The sequence below is a fragment of the Triticum urartu genome, chromosome 2 (assembly GCF_003073215.2).
Source record: "Triticum urartu cultivar G1812 chromosome 2, Tu2.1, whole genome shotgun sequence".
NCBI classification, from domain to species: Eukaryota; Viridiplantae; Streptophyta; class Magnoliopsida; order Poales; family Poaceae; genus Triticum; species Triticum urartu.
The window spans coordinates 235,652,754-235,667,552 of NC_053023.1; positions in this window are offsets into that span (position 1 = coordinate 235,652,754).

Below are 14,799 nucleotides of genomic sequence, written 5' to 3' on the forward strand. Positions count from 1 at the left end.
CTGCCATCTAGCGAACAATGCAGTCGGCACCTTCTCTGCGGATGGACGAAGGTTATGCATGAAGTTTGATGTGGGAGGACGGAAGTCCAGCAACTCTAGGCGTGTGGAGATCGGCATCTAGCCTGCCTAGCAGATCCATACGTGTGTCCGTGAAAGGCAACGGGACAACACTTAATAGCAAGCTTTGTACGTTGCAACTTTCAAGCTAACATCCTTATCAAAATCCATCAACCTGCTTGCTCCAGTTGTGCGTGGACCGATTGATCCAGGCCGGGAACATATCGCCAATGGGGTTGACCGTGCCGGTCTCCCAGCGAGAGAGCTGCATCTCCTATTCGTCGGGGCGGTAGACTGGGAGATCGCCCATGAGCTCCCGCTAGCACCAGCAAGACCGTAGCATGCAGATCCTGATTCACCTGCAAGCTTCACAATGAAAATCAATTCAAAACAGGCAGTTTGACTGCTGAAAATATATTCGCAAAAGAAAAGCGCACTAATGTAACGCCAAAATCAAATCCGCTTCAACTCCCAAGACCAAAATTCAGAAGGCACTGGAATTAACAGTTCCAGAAATCCGTAAAAGGCTGCATCACTCTACCATGCCACGGCTCATGAACACAAAGTTGTTTGGATTGGAGGTGGGCTTGCCAAGCTGAAATGCAGTCTGGTAGATGAGAGCAATGCATCTCAGAGAAACAAGTACAAGAGCATCATGTATGCAAGAGTGGTCTCCTTACATTGGGCAAAGAGAATGCATGTGTCATCAAAACTCAAGCAATGGCTAATGATTCCACCAAAAAACATATTTAGTTTGCTACAAACTGTAGGTGTGTGTAGATATCATGCCGGTGGTTGCTGGGCCGATCGTTGTCCAGCTTTGCTCTTGTTCCTAGTTGTTGTGTCAGGCAACGTACGGCATGGCCTTCTCTGCATATTCCTCAAGCTCCTACTCCCTGAATAACCAACAATTAGCATTGTTTTATGTACTGATTAAAGAAAATTGTTGTTTCTGAAGATTTATCTACAACTTTAAGCTACTTAATAATGACACTGGTCTACACAATATCTAGATTTAGAGAGCAATGTTGAACCTTGTTACAAAATTCAGATTGGTTTCAGACTGAACCAACCCTAAAAATAGTTGTTTCTGAAGATTTACCTTCAACTTTAAGGTAAGTAAGGGCATTGACCTGCAAAATGTATATATATATATATAGATCCAGACAGCAAAGCCTCATATACAAAATTCTGCTGGGGCCTATCATGGCGCACCGCTGCCAGTTTCATCCCTTGCACACGGCTTCCTACCTCGCTGCACCGTGCTGTTAACAACGGCGTCATTGCCTCCTGCTCTCTCTTTTGCAAAGCACCACCAATGAATAGATAACAACGCAGATTGACCTCTCAAAATGAAGAAGGATGGTAAATTCTATCAATCAATGGATGGATCTGATTTTCATTGCCAAATCAAATAGACTTTGGCTATAAATTCTGAAAAAAATCACACAAAATTGTCCGTTAAATACAGCTAAAAAATCCCTTCATTCTGAGATCCTCTCCTTTTACGCTAGAAAATTTTCTCTTCTATTTTCTGTCAAATCTGTCGCTCCTTATCCATGGACAACAAAACAACAGCGAGATGCAGGCGAGGGCGACGGCGTCTTCATGGAAGCAGGGAGGTGCGGCTAGGGGGAGGAGGTGCACGGGGTAGGGAGAGTGGCGGCTGGGCAACCCCCATCGTGCAGCGGGAAGGAGAGGAATCCGAAAATCAAACCTGGAGCCATCGCCGGACCAGCAGCAGGAAGCCGCGCCGTCCCTACTCTGCCTTCTCTTCTCTCCATCTCACCTCCTCTCTCCCTCCTCTCTTCTTCCCAGGAGACCGAGCAGCCATGGCCATGGAGCGTTGCCGCTGCCGGCCTCCGCGCCGCCGCATTGGATCCCGACCTGGGCCACCTCGCCTCGACGTCCGCCACTTCCCCACTGTTCCCCGAGCCCTGCCACCGTCGTCCTGCATCTCGATCGGATCGAGAGCGCCGCCGCTTAATCTGAAGCATGCACGGGGGGGGGGGGGGGGGTTGACAAAAAAATATCGAACCGTTTTTGTTCACTTACGGAAGACTACGGGTTAAATTAGCCAAAATATAGGACTTTTAGTACCACCTCGGATATGTTTTAAATTTAAACTGAAAGCGTAAAATCACAGGAAGAAGCGTATTGTGACGGTGAACCCACGGAGTCAACCCGTGCTTTATTATTAGGGAAAGATAGGGAGAGATTTTTTTAGGCCGGACTTGAGACGCGCTTCTGCAAGCTCACGAGCCCCTCAGCAGGCTTGCTACTGTAACTTACCTCAATCCAAGCAGGCCTCGAGCTAGCTTTGTGGTTGTCGGTGTGCTTTTCTCCTGAGGGGAGCCCTCCGAGGGCTCACGAGGTTTTAGATTTCTCGAGGAGCTTGCTGGTCCGCCCGAGAGGGCCTCGCGAGGAGCAAATGCCAGACTATGGCAGGGTGTGCGCGCGGTGGCCCTGTGGCAATTGCACTCTTGGTCCTGGGGGGCTTGCCGCCGCCCGGGCTCGCATGAGCATGGTCGACACGCGCATACCATGCCCAGCCCCCATCTCGTGAGGCGCTTGCAAGGGGTGGCATAGCAGGCGCGGGCCTCGAAATAAAGCACGCAACCAAAACGCAAGAAATCCATACGAACAAAGAAGATTCCCCCCACACTTGACAACGAAAGCGGGACTCCAACTACTACCATGGCCTGGTTCTCCTGCAGCTCATGTTTATCGTAAGCTTGCTCTTGAGATATTTGTCGTACCCCACCGCCGTCTTCGCTGAAGGGGTCGGTGAAGCCTCCGGGCGGCTCATGGAAGGCCCACGCATCGGGTGTTCTATCCACCCATCCTGGTTCGGGGAACGGGTAGGGGCCTTCCCCCGGCAAGTACTCCAGGTTCACCATGCGGGGCACGTAGGAGTCTATGGTCGCCCCACCGGAATCGTCACCCAAGTGCCCCGCGCCCTGAGCCGCAGTCGTGGTATTTGACCCAGGTGGCTGCTGGGTGGCATCCCAGCGCATCCTCGTGGTGGACAGCTAGCGCTTGTCCCTCCTGGTGGTGGCGCTGTCGAGGCAGGATGGCCTGCTGCTACCTCTTGAGCATGTGTTGGTTTTCCCTTGAAGAGCAAAGGGTGATGCAGCAAAGTAGCGTAAGTATTTCCCTCAGTTTTTAAGAACCAAGGTATCAATCCAGTAGGAGGTAACATGCAAGTCCCTAGTACCTGCACAAACAAACAAGAACCTCGCAACCAACGCGATAAAGGGGTTGTCGATCCCTTCACAGTTACTTACGAAAGTGAGATCTGATAGAGATAATAAGATAAATATTTTTGGTATTTTTATTATATAGATTGGAAAATAAAGATTGCAAAATAAAAAATGATAGAAATTGCAAGTTGATAGGAAAATAATATGATGGAAGATAGACCCGCGGGCCATAGGTTTCACTAGTGGCTTCTCTCAAGATAGCAAATTCTACGGTGGGTGAACAAATTACTATCGAGCAATTGACAAAAAGCGCGTAGTTATGAGAATATATAGGCATGATCATGTATATAGGCATCACGTCCGAGACAAGTAGACCGAAATGATTCTGCATCTACTACTATTACTCCACACATCGACCGCTATCCAGCATGCATCTAGAGTATTAAGTTCATAAGAATAGAGTAACACTTTAGGCAAGATGACATGATGTAGAGGGATAAACTCAAGCAATATGGTATAAACCCCATCTTTTCATCCTCGATGGCAACAATACAATACGTGCCTGCCCCTGCTCTCACTAGGAAAGGACACCGCAAGATTGAACCCAAAGCTAAGCACTTCTCCCATTGCAAGAAAGATCAATCTAGTAGGCCAAACTAAACTGATAATTCGAAGAGACTTGCAAAGATATCAAATCATGCACATAAGAATTCAGAGAAGAACCAAATATTATTCGTAGATAAACTTGATCATAAATCCACAATTCATCGAATCTCGACAAACACACCACAAAAAGTATTACATCGAATAGATCTCCAAGAACATCAAGGAGAACTTTGTATTGAGAACCAAAGAGAGAGAACAATCTAGCTAATAACTATGGACCCGAAGGTCTGTGGTAAACTACTCACACATCATCGGAGAGGCTATGGTGTTGATCTACGAGCCCTCCGTGATCGATTCCCCCTCCGGTGGAGCGCCGGAAAAGGCCCTAAGATGGGATCTCACGGATACAGAAGGTTGCGGTGGTGGAAATAGGGTTTTGTGGTGCTCTCGGATGTTTTCGGGGTATATGAGTATATATATAGGAGAAAGAAGTAGGTCGGCGGAGCCACGAGGGGCCCACGAGGGTGGGCGGCACGCCTACCCCCTGGGCGCGCCCTCCTACCTTGTGGCCTCCTTGTTGCTTACTTGACATCCACTCCAAGTCTCCTGTATTTTGTTTGTTCGAAAAATAACTCTCCCGAAGGTTTCATTCCATTTGGATTCCGTTTGATATTCCTTTTCTGCGAAACACGGAAATAGGCAAAAAACAACAATTTGCACTGGGCCTATGGTTAGTAGGTTAGTCCCGAAAATAATATAAAAGTGCACAACAAAGCCCATTAAACATCCAAAACAGATAATATAATAGCATGGAACAATAAAAAAAATATAGATACGTTGGAGACGTATCAAGCATCCCCAAACTTAATTCCTGCTCGTCCTCGAGTAGGTAAATGATAAAAACATAATTTTTTATGTGGAATGCTACCTAGCATAATTCTCAATGTAATTTTCTTTATTGTGGTATGAATGTTCAGATCCGAAAGATTCAAGACAAAAGTTTAATATTGACATAAAAATAATAATACTTCAAGCATACTAATAAAGCAATCATGTCTTCTCAAAATAACATGGCCAAAGAAAGTTATCCCTACAAAATCATATAGTCTGGCTATGCTCTATCTTCATCACACAAAGTATTTAATCATGCACAACCCGGGTGACAATCCAAGCAATTATTTCATACTTTTGATGTTCTCAAACTTTTCCAATCTTCACGCAATATATGAGCGTGAGCCATGGACATAGCACTATATGTGGAATAGAGTGGTGGTTGTGGAGAATACAAAAAAGGAGAAGATAGTCTCACATCAACTAGGCGTATCAACGGGCTATGGAGATGCCCATCAATAGATATCAATGTGAGTGAGTAGGGATTGCCGTGCAACGGATGCACTAGAGCTATAAGTGTATGAAAGCTCAACAAAAGAAACTAAGTGGGTGTGCATCCAAGTCGCTTGCTCACGAAGACCTAGGGAATTTTGAGGAAGCCCATCATCGGAATATACAAGCCAAGTTCTATAATGTAAAATTCCCACTAGCATATGAAAGTGACAACATAGGAGACTCTCTATCATGAAGATCATGGTGCTACTTTGAAGCACAAGTGCGGTAAAAGGATAGTAGCATTGTCCCGTCTCTCTTTTTCTCTCATTTCTCTTTTTTTAGATTTTTATATGGGCCTTTTCTCTTTTTTTATGGCATCTTTTTTTCTATTTTTTTATTTTTCCTCCGGAGTCTCATCCCGACTTGTAGGGGAATCATAGTCTCCATCATCCTTTACTCACATGGGACAATGCTCTAATAATGAAGATCATCACACTTTTATTTACTTACAACTCAAGAATTACAACTCGATACTTAGAACAAAATATGACTCTATGTGAATGCCTCCGGTGGTGTACCGGGATATGCAATGATGCATGCGTGACATGTATGAAAGAATTATGAATGGTGAATGCCTCCGGCGATGTACCAGGATGTGCAATGAATCAAGAGTGACATGTATAAAAAATAATGAGTGCTGGCCATGCCACAAATACGATGTTAACTACATGATCATGCAAAGCAATATGACTATGATGAAGCGTGTCATAACAAACGTAACGGTGGTAAGTTGCATGGCAATATATCTCGGAATGGCTATGGAAATGCCATAATAGGTAGGTATGGTGGTTGTTTTGAGGAAGGTATATGGTGGGTGTATGGTACCAGCGAAAGGTGCGCGGTATTAGAGATGCTAGGAATGGTGGAAGGGTGAGAGTGCGTATAATCCATGGACTCAACATTAGTCATAAAGAACTCACATACTTATTGCAAATATCTATTAGTTATCGAAACAATGTACTACGCGCATGCTCCTAGGGGGGTAGATTGGTAGGAAAAGACCATCGCTCGTCCCCGACCGCCACTCATAAGGAAGACAATCAATAAATAAATTATGCTCTGACTTCATCACATAACGGTTCACCATACGTGCATGCTACGGGAATCACAAATTTTTAGAACAGGTATTTCTCAAATTTACAACTACTCAACTAGCATGAATCTTATATCACCATCTTCATATCTCAAAACAATCATCAAGTATCAAACTTCTCATAGTATTCAATGCACTTTTTATGAAAGTTTTATTATACCCATCTTGGATGCCTATCATATTAGGACTAATTTTATAGCCAAAGAAAATTACCATGCTGTTCTAAAAGACTCTCAAAATAATATAAGTGAAGCATGACAGATCAATAATTTCTATAAAATAAAACGACCACCGTGCTCTTAAAGATATAAGTGAAGCACTAGAGCAAAATTATCTAGCTCAAAAGATATAAGTGAAGCACATAGAGTATTCTAATAAGTTCCGATTTATGTGTGTCTCTCCAAAAGGTTTGTACAGTAAGGATGATTGTGTCAGACTAAAAAGAAAAGACTCAAATCATATAAGACGCTCCAAGCAAAACACATATCATGTGGTGAATAAAAATATAGCATCAAGTAAAGTTACCTATGGACAAAGACGAAAGAGGGGATGCCTCCTGGGGCATCCCCAAGCTTAGGCTTTTGGTTGTCCTTGAATTTTACCTTGGGGTTCCTTGGGCATCCCCAAGCTTAGGCTCTTGCCACTCCTTATTCCAAAATCCATCAAATCTCTACCCAAAACTTGAAAACTTCACAACACAAAACTCAACAGAAAATCTGATGAGCCCCGTTAGTATAAGAAAACAAACCACCACTTCAAGGTACCATAATGAACTCATTATTTATTTATATTGGTGTTAAACCTACTGTATTACAACTTCTCTATGGTTCATACCCTCGGATACTAGCCATAGATTCATCAAAATAAGCAAACAACACACGAAAAACAGAATCTGTCAAAAACAGAACAATCTGTAGTAATCTGTAGGTTTAGAATACATATGTAACCAAAAAAATTCTGAAATAAATTGGTGGACATGAGGAATTTTTATATTAATCATCTGCAAAAAGAATCAACCTAATCGCGCTCTCAAGAAAATAATGGCAGTAAATCTCGTGAGCGCTAAAGTTTTTTTACAGCAAGATCGCAAAGACTTCGCCCAAGTCTTCCCAAAGGTTCTACTTGGCACAAATACTAAATAAAACATAAAACCACATCTAAACAGAATCTAGATGAATTATTTATTACTAAACAGGAACAAAAAGCAAGAAACAAAAATAAAATTGGGTTGCCTCCCAACAAGCGCTATCGTTTAACGCCCCTAGCTAGGCATTGATAATTTCAATGATGCTCACATGAAGGACAAGAATTGAAGCACAAAGAAAGCATCATATAGCATATGAAAAACACATCTAAGTCTAACATACATCCTATGCATAGGCATCTTATAGGCAAAAAATTTATCAAGACAAGCAAAAACTAGTATATGCAAGAAAGAAGTGAGAAACAATAACAATCTCAACATAAGGAGAGGTAAATTAGTAACATGAAAATTTCTACTACCATATTTTCCTCTCTCATAATAATTACATGTGGGATCATAATCAAATTCAACAATATAGTTCTCACATAAAATTTTCTCTACATGATCCACATGCATGCAAAGTTGACACCCTTCCAAAATAGTGGGAATATCATTAACTAAAGTCATGACCTCTCCAAACCCACCTTTATCAAAAACTTCATAAGATTGAACATTCTCAAAATATGTGGGATATAAAGTTGACACTCTTACAAACCCACTTTCAATATTATTGAAAACATTATTATCAATCTCATATTCATCATGGGGCTTAAATAAATTTTCAAGATCGTAAGAAGAATCACCCCAATCACGATCATTCCAACAAATAGTAGTCATAGAAAAACTAGCATCCCCAAGCTTGAGGTTTTGAATATCATTAACACAATTAACATTAATAGAATTTATAATAACATCATTGCAATCATGCTTTTCATCGAAGGAACTATCAAGTATGGGTGCAATATCAACGATCTCATGTTTAACATAAGGAACTATAGCAAATTCATCTTCATAAATATTGGCATCATGGCCACAAGAATAGCAAGCATCATGTTCATCAAGGGATATTTCAATCAAATCATCGAAATCATAATTATCTATAGTTTCATGCATATAATTATTTTCTTCCGAAGCAACGGTCATTCTTCCAATAAATTCTTTGACATAGACATTATGAGCATAGTTTTCATGGCAATATTTAAGTATGTAAAAAAAAAATAGATTTGTAGAGAGTAATATAATACTTTTCAATCAAAGAAGCAACTTCATAAGCACCCTTAAGAGCAATAAATTCTTCTATTTGTTCGATATCGTAGTAAATATAAACACCCTTTGCATAAGAAGATAAGATTTCATTATCATTAAACTCACATAGGTGGGGAGGTGTTTTTTAGGGTTCTTAGAGCAACAAGTAAAATCATAAACTTCACAAAGATTCCAAGCATAACACAACAATATGTTTATTTGATCCCATAAGAGTCTCCCTTTTTTCAGACAAACAGTGACGCACAAAATGAGCATGCTCATCTAAAGATTTCCCATCAACTAGGCTAGTTGGGGTTTCAGCACGAGCGCATAAGGATCAAAGATGGTCCAAGTAGAACACATTAAGTGGATCCATATCAATATATTTTTAGCAAGAAAAGATGCAAGAAAATGGAAGGCACATGGAAACACAAACAAAGATACATACGGCAAGAAGGCGAAGAAAATGCAAAGGTTTTCGAAAATTGTTTTAGAAGTGGGGGAGAGGAAAACGAGAGGCAAATGACAAATAATGTAATGCGAGGGATAAGAGTATGTGATGGGTACTTGGTATGTCTTGACTTGTGCATAGATCTCCCCGACAACGATGCTAGAAATGGCTTGTTGACGGGATATCAAATCTTAACTTGACTTGGTGCAACCTCCCCGGCAACGTCGCCAGAAATCCTTCTTGCTACCTCTTGAGCATGCATTGGTTTTCCCTTGAAGGGGAAAGGGTGATGCAGCAAAGTAGCGGAAGTATTTCCCTCGGTTTTTGAGAACCAAGGTATCAATCCAGTAGGAGGTAACACGCAAGTCCCTAGTACCTGCACAAACAAACTAGAACCTCGCAACCAACACGATAAATGGGTTGTCAATCCCTTCACGGTCACTTACGAAAGTGAGATCTGATAGAGATAATAAGATAAATATTTTTGGTATTTTTATTGTATAGATAGGAAAATAAAGATTGCAAAATAAACAATAATAGAAATAGCAAGTTGATAGGAAAATAATATGATGGAAGATAGACCCGGGGGCCATAGGTTTCACTAGTGGCTTCTCTCAAGATAGCAAATTCTATGGTGGGTGAACAAATTACTGTCGAGAAATTGATAGAAAAGCACGTAGTTATGAGAATATCTAGGCATGATCATGTATATAGGCATCACGTCCGCGACAAGTAGACCGAAATGATTCTGCATCTACTACTATTACTCCACACATCGACCGCTATCCAGCATGCATCTAGAGTATTAAGTTCATAAGAACAGAGTAACGCATTAGGCTAGATGACATGATGTAGAGGGATAAACTCAAGCAACATAACATAAACCCCATCTTTTACTCCTCGATGGCGACAATACAATACGTGTCTTGCTGCCCCTGCTGTCACTGGGAAAGGACCCCACAAGATTGAACCCAAAGCTAAGCACTTCTCCCATTGCACGAAAGATCAATCTAGTAGGCCAAACCAAACCGATAATTTGAAAGAGAGTACCAAAGATATTAAATCATGAATAAAAGAATTCAGAGAAGAATCAAATATTGTTCATAGATAATCTTGATCATAAACCCACAATTCATCAGATCTCGACAAACACACCGCAAAAAGAATTACATCGAATATATCTCTAAGATAATCGAGGAGAACTTTGTATTGAGATCCAAAGAGAGAGAAGAATCCATCTAGCTAACAACTATGGACCCGAAGGTCTGTGGTAAACTACTCACACATCATCGGAGAGGCTATGGTGTTGATGTAGGAGCCCTCCGTGATAGATTCCCCCTCCCGCGGAGCGCCGGAAAAGGCCCCAAGATGGGATCTCACGAGTACAGAAGGTTGCGGCGGTGGAAATAGGGTTTCGTGGTGCTCTTGGATGTTTTCAGGGTATATGAGTATATATAGGCGAAAGAAGTAGGTCGGCGGAGCCATGACGGGCCCACGAGGGTGGGGGGCGTGCCTACCCCACATGGGCGTGCCCTCCTACCTCGTGGCCGCCTCTTTGCCTCGTTGACGTCCACTCCAAGTCTCTTGGATTGCGTTTGTTCCAAAAATAACTCTCCCAAAGGTTTCATTCCGTTTGATATTCCTTTTCTGCGAAACACTAAAATAGGCAAAAAAAAGCAATTTGCATTGGGCCTTTGCTTAGTAGGTTTGTCCCAAAAATAACATAAAAGTGCATAACAAATCCCATTAAACATCCAAAACAAATAATATAATAGCATGGAACAATAAAAAATTATAGATACGTTGGAGACATATCACCTACTCCAAGGCTTGCGTTGGTGTTGTCGGCTCACCCTGAGGCCCCAGGGGGCGCGCGAGCTCGCCGAGGCCTCTCGCGCGCTTCCTCCACGACATGAGGCATGGTCAGGGAGCAGAAAGGCGGCATAGCTCTGCAGGCGGCGTCCAGTAGTTCGGCGACACGCTCCAGCAGTGCATCACGGCGTTCTCCGCGAGCCTGCATTGCAGCAGCTCCCGTGCCATGATGAGCGCGGCTCGCATGTTCGCCTGCTCCCGCCAAGTGTGTGGTGCCGTTGCCGCAGCGTATCCTGAAGATCATGTGGCGTGATACGTTTCCGTCATATCTATAATTTTTGATTGTTCCATGCCAATATTCTACAATTTTCATAGACTTTTGGCAACTTTTTATACTATTTTTGGGACTAACATATTGATCCAGTGCCCAGTGCCAGTTCCTATTTGTTGCATGTTTTTTGTTTCGCAGTAAATCCATATCAAACGGATTCCAAACAGGATAAAAATTTACGGAGATTTTTTTTGAATATATGTGATTTTTGGGAAGAAATATCAACGCGACACGATACCCGAGGGGGCCACGAGGTAGGCGGACGCGCCCCAGGGGGGCAGGCGCGCCCTAGGCCCTCGTGGCCACCCCGTAAGGAGGTTGATGCCCTTCTTTCTCTGCAAGAAAGCTAATATCTGGATAGAGATTGTGTTAAAATTTCAGCCCAATCGGAGTTACGGATCTCCGGGAATATAAGAAACGGTGAAAGGGCAGAATCTGAGAACGCAGAAGCAGAGAGAGACAGAGAGACAGATCCAATCTCGGAGGGGCTCTCGCCCCTCCCATGCCATGGAGGCCATGGACCAGAGGGTAAACCCTTCTCCCATCTAGGGAGAAGGTCAAGGAAGAATAAGAAGGAGGGGGCTCTCTCCCCCTCGCTTCCGGTGGCGCCGGAACACCGCCGGGTGCCATCATCATCACCGCGATCTTCACCAACACCTCCGCCATCTTCACCAACATCTCCATCACCTTCCCCCATCTATCTACAGCGGTCCACTCTCCTGCAACCTGCTGTACACTCTACTTGAACATGGTGCTTTATGCTTCATATTATTATCCAATGATGTGTTGCCATCCTATGATGTCTGAGTAGATTTTCGTTGTCCTATCGGTGGTTGATGAATTGCTATGATTGATTTAATTTGCTTGTGGTTATGTTGCTGTCCTTTGCTGCCCATCATATGAGCGTGCACGTGGATCACACCATAGGGTTAGTTGTATGTTGATAGGACTATGTATTGGAGGGCAAGAGTGACAAAAACTTCAACCTAGCATAGAAATTGATGCATACGGGATTGAAGGGGACCAATATATCTTAATGCTATGGTTGGATTTTACCTTAATGAACGTTAGTAGTTGCGGATGCTTGCTAATAGTTCCAATCATAAGTGCATAGAATTCCAAGTCAGGGATGACATGCTAGCAGTGGCCTCTCCCACATAAAACTTGCTATCAGTCTAGTAACGTAGTCAGTTGCTTAGGGACAATTTCGCAACTCCTACCACCACTTTTCCACACTCGCTATACTAACTTTATTGTTTATTTATCTAAACAGCCCCTAATTTTTATTTACGCTCTCTTTATTATAGCCTATCCAAAAACACCTACAAAGTACTTCTAGTTTCATACTTGTTCTAGGTAAAGCGAACGTTAAGCGTGCATAGAGTTGTATCGGTGGTCGATAGAACTTGAGGGAATATTTTTTCTACCTTTAGCTCCTCGTTGGGTTCGACACTCTTACTTATCGAAAGAGGCTACAATTGATCCCCTATACTTGTGGGTTATCAAGACCTTTTTCTGGCGTCGTTGCCGGGGAGCCGTAGCGTGGGGTGAATATTCTCGGGTGTGCTTGTTTGCTTTATCACTAAGTAATTTTTATTTGCTGTTCTAAGTTGTTCTCTATATTTAGTTATGGATATGGAACACGAAATACCAAAAAAATTAGGTGTACCTGCTACTCATGGAGATGGGGAACCTCCTAAAACCCTCGATGCTGGTTATGTGAAAGAGATTATGTACTACTTTGATAATCCTGAGAAAACCACATTCAATTATGTTATGGGAGACATGTTGGTTCAACATGAATACATTAGGGATTATCACTTGACTCAAAAAGGGAAGCTATTATGGGATCAAATTCATATGTTGCATTGGTATGCTCGGGAACTATGCTTGAGATATGACTATACTTGTTGCTCTAGGATGAAGGCTCCACACCTTCCCTTTTCATGCAAATTTAATGATGATAAAACCTTGGCCTCTTATGCTAATGGTATGCATGATTACTATGATGTGGAACAAATAGAAGAATTTGTTGCTTTTATGGGTTCTTATGAAATTAAATCTTTGTTTAAAGAGTGTGAAAATTTTAATGATTCAGTTTATAGACCTGAAAATTTAGCTATACTTAAATATTGCTATGAGAATTATGAATACAATGTCGATATTGATGCGTTTATTGAGAAAGTCTCCGCTGTCCAAGAAGAGACTAATATTTTGCAGGAGTCTATGGAAGAAGAAATTAATGACATTGTGAGCTCATTGGATGAAAAAGATGAGGAGGAGAGCGAAGAACAAAAGGAGGAAGAGAGGATTGATCACCCGTGCCCACCTTCTAACAAGAGTAACTCTTCAACTCATACATTGTTTAATTTCCTTTCGTGCTTACCGATGGATGGTTGCTATGATGACTGTTATGATCCCGTTGATTCTCTTGAAATACCCATTTTTGATGATGTTTGCTATGTTTGTGGCCAAGATGCCAATATGAATTATGCTTATGGAGATGAACTTGCTATAGTTCCTTATGTTAAACATGAAATTGTTGCTATTGCACCCACGCATCATAGTCCTATTATCTTTTTGAATTCTCCCAAATACACTATATCGGAGAAGTTTACCCTTATTAAGGATTATATTGATGGGTTGCGTTTTACTATTACACATGATGATTTTGATAGATATAATATGCATGTGCTTTCTGCTCCTACTTGCAATTATTATGAGAGAGGAACTACATCTCCGCCTCTTTATGTTTCCAACAGGAAAAAATTGCAAGAAACTGTTTATACTATGCATTGGCCTTTATTTTGTGTGCATGAATTGTTCTTTTATCACAAGCCGATGCATAGGAAGAGAGTTATACTTCGTCATTACATGATATATGTTACCTTGTGCTCACTACTAAATTGCAAATCATTGTTAATTAAAATTGGCTTTGATATACCTTGGGGTCCGGGTGGATCCATTACTTGAGAACTGTATGCCTAGCTTAATGGCTTTAAAGAAAGCGCTGCTAGGGAGACAACCCAGAAGTTTTAGAGAGCCATTTATTTCAGTTGTGTGCTTTTATAAAGTTTAAAAACAAAAAAATAAAGAGGGGAACCCAAAACTTTTTCAAAAAGGAAAGTGAAATTGAGAGAGACAATCATGGTTGAAGTGGGGGAGCTCCTTGAACTTTGTTCATGCTCACGGAAACTTTGTGAATCTTGATTACAGAAAATTTTCAACAAAAATAATTATCCCCTTGTACAATTCCATTGTATTATAAAAATTTGTGCCGAGGTTTGCCTTTTGGATGTTTTAGATGCTTGTTGGTTTGTACGGTGCAGGACAGAAACTTTGGCTGTAGCGCATGATTTTACATTTTTTGCTGGAATGTCAAATGGTTCTGAAACGTTTTGCACTGTCTTTCTATACAAATTGTTTATTTTTCCTAATTTTGGTAGAATGTGTGGAGTAACATAGGTATGGTGAATGTTCATATTATTACAGACTATTCTGTTTTAGACAGATTCTGTTTTTGATGCATAGTTTGCTGGTTTTGATGAAACTATCGATTTATATCAGTGGATTAAGCCATGGAAAAGTTAT